The following is a 6541-nucleotide window of genomic DNA, read 5'->3' on the forward strand; positions in this document are numbered from 1 at the left end:
ATGCGCAGCCCCACGGCCCGGCCCGGCGCTGCCGGGATAACCGCATCAGAACGGAACGTGGCAGAAACGGCTCCGGCTGCTTCCCGTAAGCCCTACGAGAGGCGAGGCTCGGAGCACAGCAGCGTGAGGCACAGCGCGCAGCCCCGCCCAGCACCCCGCGCCGCCCGGCCGTGTGCCCGCAGCCACGCGTTTGTGTCAGCGCGGTACGCAGCTCGTTTTCCAGTTATTCCAGTTTTCAAAACAGAAAGGTGAATTTAATCCCTCATCGGCTCCACTTACCCACTGTGAGGGCACTAAAAATTCATTACCTTGGGTCAGGAATCAGCCAGGAGAGGCTGAGTTGCCTGTTTCAAACAAACAGACCGACCACAACAGGTGGACCGGAATTCCACGGGAAGGGCAATCGCCTCCCCATTAACTTGGGAACGTTAATTTGGCGCTATGTGGCACGAAAGATGAGAGTGCAATACCACATCTAGGCAAACCTCAACAGAAGGCAGAAGTTACTGAGGAGCATTTCCTACCCGGTGCTGGCGCCTTCGCAGTCTGTCTGCAGTCTGTCTCAGTTAATGGTTCCCCTTCATGCCCTTCCCCGGCTCTCTTACAGCTGCCTGGCTCTACCCATGCTGTTTTGGAGCATCATGCTGCTGCCTCATACTGCAGCACTGCAGTGACTCCGTCTGACTTCCTTTCTACCTGGAAAAAAAAACCAAACAAGCAGCAGATTTTAAATGAACGTAACTGTTTCATCAGGTAAGAGCATACAGAGACAATCTCATCTCTGTGGATCACATCCTATATAATTGAGTGGAGTTCAGCTCAGTGAGCAGCTTCTCTCTTTTGTGTAAAGATTACCTCAATACTGAAACACAGTTCTGAAAAACAAGGCACAAATGAAATCCAGAAGTGCAGGAAGCCCCAGACGTATCCCTTTTCAAACCAGTCTAATACTTGTGGGTTTTACTCTAAGCATTCCAATAGTCTTGGCCTGGATACTCAGCCCTTGGCTCGCTGGTTGGCTTTGCTGATGACAAATGGTTTCATGTCTGACTATTCTTGGAAAAATTGGGACTTTTTGTTTTTTTAAGAGCTATTTAAGCAAGATTTTGCAACATTACAGGATCTGGTACAGTCTTTGTAGAACAACACCGTAAAGTGCAAATGAGAGTGATTTAGTAGAAGCAGCAGAGGGCTACAATCCAGAAACTTCATAGTATTCTCTGCACTGCCATTTTTTGAATTTAATAACGGTGCCTTGAATTGCCCATCGTGTATAAAGCTACAAGCACTTAGACACTGTTTTATATTAGATATGCCTCCAGCTGCATCTATGAATAGAATTCAGGGAAATCCACTCACGGGGGGATTTCTGTAGGTTTGTGCTTCAGACTTCACATTTCTTTTTCATTCTGTGCTGTAATGCCTCAGTACTTCGTGGTGGGAGTGAAGTGATCTCAATCAGCAGTTACCAGCATAATTCAGATTACAGTCAATCAGCTAGCACTCTGCTTGTGTTTGTGTCTGACAGGCAACTGCTACCGGCAGTGCATGCAGTATGGACGAAGAATTCGCCTGTAGCACCTTAAAGTAAACATTTTTATGCCCTACATGGCAGTGAAAGAAACAGAAGTTTTAAATATCACTTAAATTTTCAATTTCCTTATTTTTAGATTCTCTTCCCACCCACCCCCCCTTTTGCAAAACAACAAGTGCTCTATTATTCTGCCCCCCCAGGCTATTGTTACATATGTTCTCAGTATAACAAAAGGTTTTTGTCTAAAAAGGCTGTATCTGAGTCATGTCTTTGCATGCAAAACAGCTGTACACCTAGGGCACATTCTTGGTCACTTGAAAATGTGTCATTTTCAGCATTCTGGTATACACTATTTTAGCCCTGTGTAACAGCCATGTTCAGAAAAAGGAACCAGTGCACACACTGTGCATCTGCAGACAGCTTACAATAGCAGCATCAGACCCAAGCAGAGGAGAGGAAAAGTAACGCAGCTGAGTACTGGACAGGAGACACTTAGAAATCATTTACTACAACTTTAATGCTGGTATTGGTGGCAACTTGCTGATGTCCCCCCTGTGATACAACACAACATCCACAAACCTATCAGCCTTGATCAGTTAACGCACAGAACTTCTTGTGGCGAACAGATTTAGGTCAGATGTTAGTAGGAAGTTCTTCACTGTGAGGGCAGTGAGATCTTGGCATAGGCTGCCCAGAGAAGCTGTAGATGCCCATCTGCAGAGGTGTCCAAGGCCAGGTTGGACAGGGCCCTGGGAGCCCAGCCAGGTGGGTGGTACTGTATCCCTGTCCTGCCAGGGGGTTGGAAGTGGAAGGGCTTTATGTTGCTTTCCAACCCAAGCCATTCTGTGATTCTGTGATTGTACGATAATGGCTGTGGCGAAGAACTCTGCCTCACTCAGTTCTGTAAGCAGAACACTCCCTCAGAAGGTGTTCTGTGCAGCACCTCGGTCTCTCCTCCAGAACTGTACCCATGTGTGCTTCTACAATAAGCAGCTCTTTGTTTCTCGCACTGACTCTGGTGGAGAGGGAGGCAACAGCAAATAATGGACTGAGTGACATTCGGTACCAGACTGCAAATGCAGATGTCAGACAAAACGGATGCTGAATTTGGCTGATGAAGCTACAGCCTGCAGTAACAGCAAGCAGCTTTTAACAGTGTTTTGCTAAACAGTTATTTCATACATATAAACTTCAATGGAAAGTTCTCCGAAAGCCTACAGCAGGCATTCAGGAGCCAGAGAGGCAAGCTGTTATCTGAACAGGGCCCCACATAGCCAGCGGCACCGGTAGCCACACACTCATCCTTGCACTTCCTTGTTCTGTGCCCTTACTGAATGCAGTGCTCGAGGCCTTTCATTTTAAATCTGTAAGCCTAACTTAAATGACCCAAAGCCACTAGAAATAGAAGGCCTCTTCCTTGTCCTCCTGACCTTTCCTGACCGCTGTAACACATCAGCAGTACAAGCAGTCAGCTGATGCACCCTTAAGGGAGACAGAGACCTGCTGTCACTGAGTGGGCTGAACTCCTTCCCTTTTTCCCCTCTGATGAGGGCTGACTGAGCTGTCACGCAGGAGTGGCTGCAACGAGAAAGCAGCCTGAGCACCCAGAGCTGCCCGCTGCCTGCCCACCAGCACAGCCCATCCTCCCATGGGCACTGCCATCTCTCTCGGGATCCCTGGTCTGGGCCATGACCTAGGGGACCAGAGTCCCTCTGACTGAGGCTGTGAGTGAATCAGTATGAGCTGGGAGCCAAACCCCATTATCCCATCCTCTACGTCCACAGCAGTAGGCACATAGCCATATTGCTTCAAATCACAAATGCCACAATTAGAAGTTTTTGAGTAGACACTCTTAAATGGTGGCATTTTTGATCAATTTATGCCAATTCTATGCTAACCTTGTTGTAATAATGCAATATTTTTCATATGATTTATCTGTACACAAAGTGGTTGAAAGCGCCGTTGTCACTGATTGCATACATTTGTGAGTAGTTGCTTATTTTCTGCACCTGCTCGTGACAAATGGGTTTCTGGGTATGGGCACACTGCACAAGACAGCTTATTCATCAGGCATGTGGATGGATGTCCATGTTGTAACAAACAGCAAAGATCGAAAACAGTTGGTCAAAGTAAGCAAGGCCTTCACAAAGAGCAACACCATCCTGACACAGCAGTCTGACTTTGCTGCTATGTTCTCCTTTTATATATAAACATTTCTACATACTTTTTTAGTTTTACCATTTTCCTAACACACTCATACAACACAATCCTTCATTAAAGCATCTTGAATAAACAGTGCCTAATAGAGCCAAGACTTGTGTCTCCACATAACCTCACACATCACACAGACAAGTCTTCTCCCAGCTGCTTCTCACCTGCCCACTACATAGGTCTGATCTCATACCCAATATTAGCATTGTTTGGTCATGAAAAAGAGCACTGAATTACTAGAACTTTTTAGATGAGACATTGAGTTCCCTTGTGTTATTTCTACTGACTTTTCTAATCAAATATAAAGATCCCATGGCACATTCTGGCAAAAAGTAGGGCACAGACAGCTTATTTATTCTCTTACTAAAAATAGGCTTCAACGTCCAGCAGGTTTTAATGCGTTAGATAGCACTTTAAGTGTAATAGCTGCCACACCTGTCCTGATGTATATGACCGGTTACGTTCATCTTTGCAACATGTTAATTACAAAAATCAACCATCAGGTTTCACAATCACCTTAGAAGTTCCATTTTGCTGAAATGCTTACTAGGATTAGACTGTCCAACAACTGAAAAGGCAATAAAACAGCTTCTTACCCTTACAGGAGGAGCTTCTGACACCCTTCCAAGCACTGCACAGCATGTTTCACATCTCTTGGGTTAATGGTATATTACTGTTCTCAGCCAAAGGCAAAAACTAGGGAAGAAATTAATTATGGGAACTGGAACAGAAATGGTTTAAAGAAATTTATCTTCCTCCTCCCTTCACTTATTTATTTTCTAGCTGGCCTTTTTGTTAAGGCTGTTCTGATAACAGAACAGACGTTACAACTGTGAAAAGAACTAGAGTAATAGTGATCAGGAGTATTACTGAGAGTATCACACTTTGTAATGACTTTGGATGGCTATGGAATGTACAAAGGTAGACTTATTTCTCAATTCAGCCTTGCAGAAGTCTTTGAACTGCTGTTCTATAAAGCCTGCTTAGAGAAGCTCATTGTCCAGTCACTTACGTCAATGCTGTAAGTCAGGGTTAACAAAACTTCATTTTGTCTATAACTGTCATAAGAGAGAACAATCTTTAGCCCTGACATGACACCAGGGTGGTTGCCCTTTGAGTCAAACCCATTTACTGACCTGCAGCACACAATGAACATCACTTCTGAATTTGGTCATGTGCCATTCACAAATCATGAAAAACTTGCTCAGAAACAAATCTTCCTTTATCTCCCATGAGTTACATGCCATGCATAAATCAAAGAAAGAAATGTGTTATATTACTGCTCCCAGAGAGCACAGGTACTGCATTAACAGTTTGGTAACCCACAGAAAAACAGAACCACTTCCATACCATTGATTATTACACACTATTAGAAAGCTAGTACAGCTGTGTGACAAGTATTACATGCAACATCATTCCTCTAAAAACATCTATTCCTAGTATAGAGACTTATTTTAAGCCTCTATTTAAAATCTTAGATGTGTGCTTCTTCCCACTTGTGAATATGTTATCATTTTAAAAATAGAAACTTGTAAGTGGTATTAAAAGTGCTAACAAAATACATATAACTACCAGCTAGGCATTCAAACAGTCTTCATGGATTTCTTATTAACGATGCCTCAAATGTGCACGAAGCTCTCTGACACTAATTCACAAGCATCTATTCATATCAATGTTTCTTTTGTTATAAAACTATTCTTCAACAGTAGGATCAGTGCAAAGAGTTACGAAGACATCCTGAAATCAGTGAGAACCAGGCACATGCAACACTGCCGGAGCAAACAAACACTTTCATCTCACAGTTCTGTTAATATAGCTTCTCATGATCACACGCCATGAGCCCTGCCCTCAGCAAAAACCGCATCCGATGCATTTCAGAACAGTGCCCGCACAGCGTGATTAACGTGCACTGCACAGACAATGCCAAAGAGATTCTGGGAATACTCCTCAGTTCCAGTACATAGTTTGCAGCAACGCTCCATGCAAACTTTGATTGCCAGACAGTTCAGGCAGCCAGAATCAGGAAGGTTATTTCTTGGAATGACATTTCAGACGGTATCTTTGGGCTACATAAGCATCTGGTCCTAAATCTGGCTAGATGCCATAAAAAAGAAAAATCGTTGCAGCATAAGTATATTATTGTAACTTCTTCAGCTTACAAATTAAGCCTGCCTCAGTGTTCTCAGACTCCACGCCTGTGTTAAATCTCTTTACAACCATGTTTCCGGGTGCTGGTGAACCAAATCGAAGTACGCGCCTCTTTCACCCACTCTGTCTGGCAATCTATCACAACAAGTCTGGAAAGCTTTGCTGCTCTGAATCACACCCTGTCGGATTAAATAACTATGCAAATGATGCCAATTCTCTATTTATCACAGCTTTGTCAGTGAAACAAATCAGACAGCAGGTGAATCATGAAACTTCTGTCTGTTAGGATGCCAAGTAAACATAGAGGCAAGCAGAGAGGTGTTGGCCTAACTTCATGCTTTCCAATCTATTTCTCTTTCCTACCCTCTTCTCCTGTATCACGGTGACATTGCTAAGATGAGCAGAGAACCATCCTTGCCTTTTGTCAGCACAGCCCATTTGGCTGCAGTTCAGGAAGTCCTCTGGGCACATCAGGAGACGGAAGCACGCGCTGAAGCGCCTTTCTCAGGAGGGCATTTGCTGTATAAGCCTCTGATTGGGAAGGTGGAGTTTCATTTCCAAGAAGAAAACCACATCCATTTAAGTAGCTCCATCATTTATTGCATAGCTCTTCTGCTTGGAAGGGGATCACTGAGGGCTTTTTTTTTT

At 44.1% G+C, this 6541-nt stretch overlaps 1 long non-coding RNA gene across 1 annotated transcript; it reads left to right on the forward strand.

Annotated features, from left to right (window-relative positions):
• Nucleotides 1-338: 338 nt before the first annotated feature.
• LOC109369464 lies at nucleotides 339-1642 on the forward strand. The gene is made up of 2 exons (XR_002118539.2): nucleotides 339-753; nucleotides 1529-1642. It is a non-coding gene; the product is annotated as an uncharacterized LOC109369464 (long non-coding RNA).
• Nucleotides 1643-6541: the final 4899 nt, after the last annotated feature.

The sequence above is a fragment of the Meleagris gallopavo genome, chromosome 11 (assembly GCF_000146605.3).
Source record: "Meleagris gallopavo isolate NT-WF06-2002-E0010 breed Aviagen turkey brand Nicholas breeding stock chromosome 11, Turkey_5.1, whole genome shotgun sequence".
Classification (NCBI taxonomy): domain Eukaryota; kingdom Metazoa; phylum Chordata; class Aves; order Galliformes; family Phasianidae; genus Meleagris; species Meleagris gallopavo.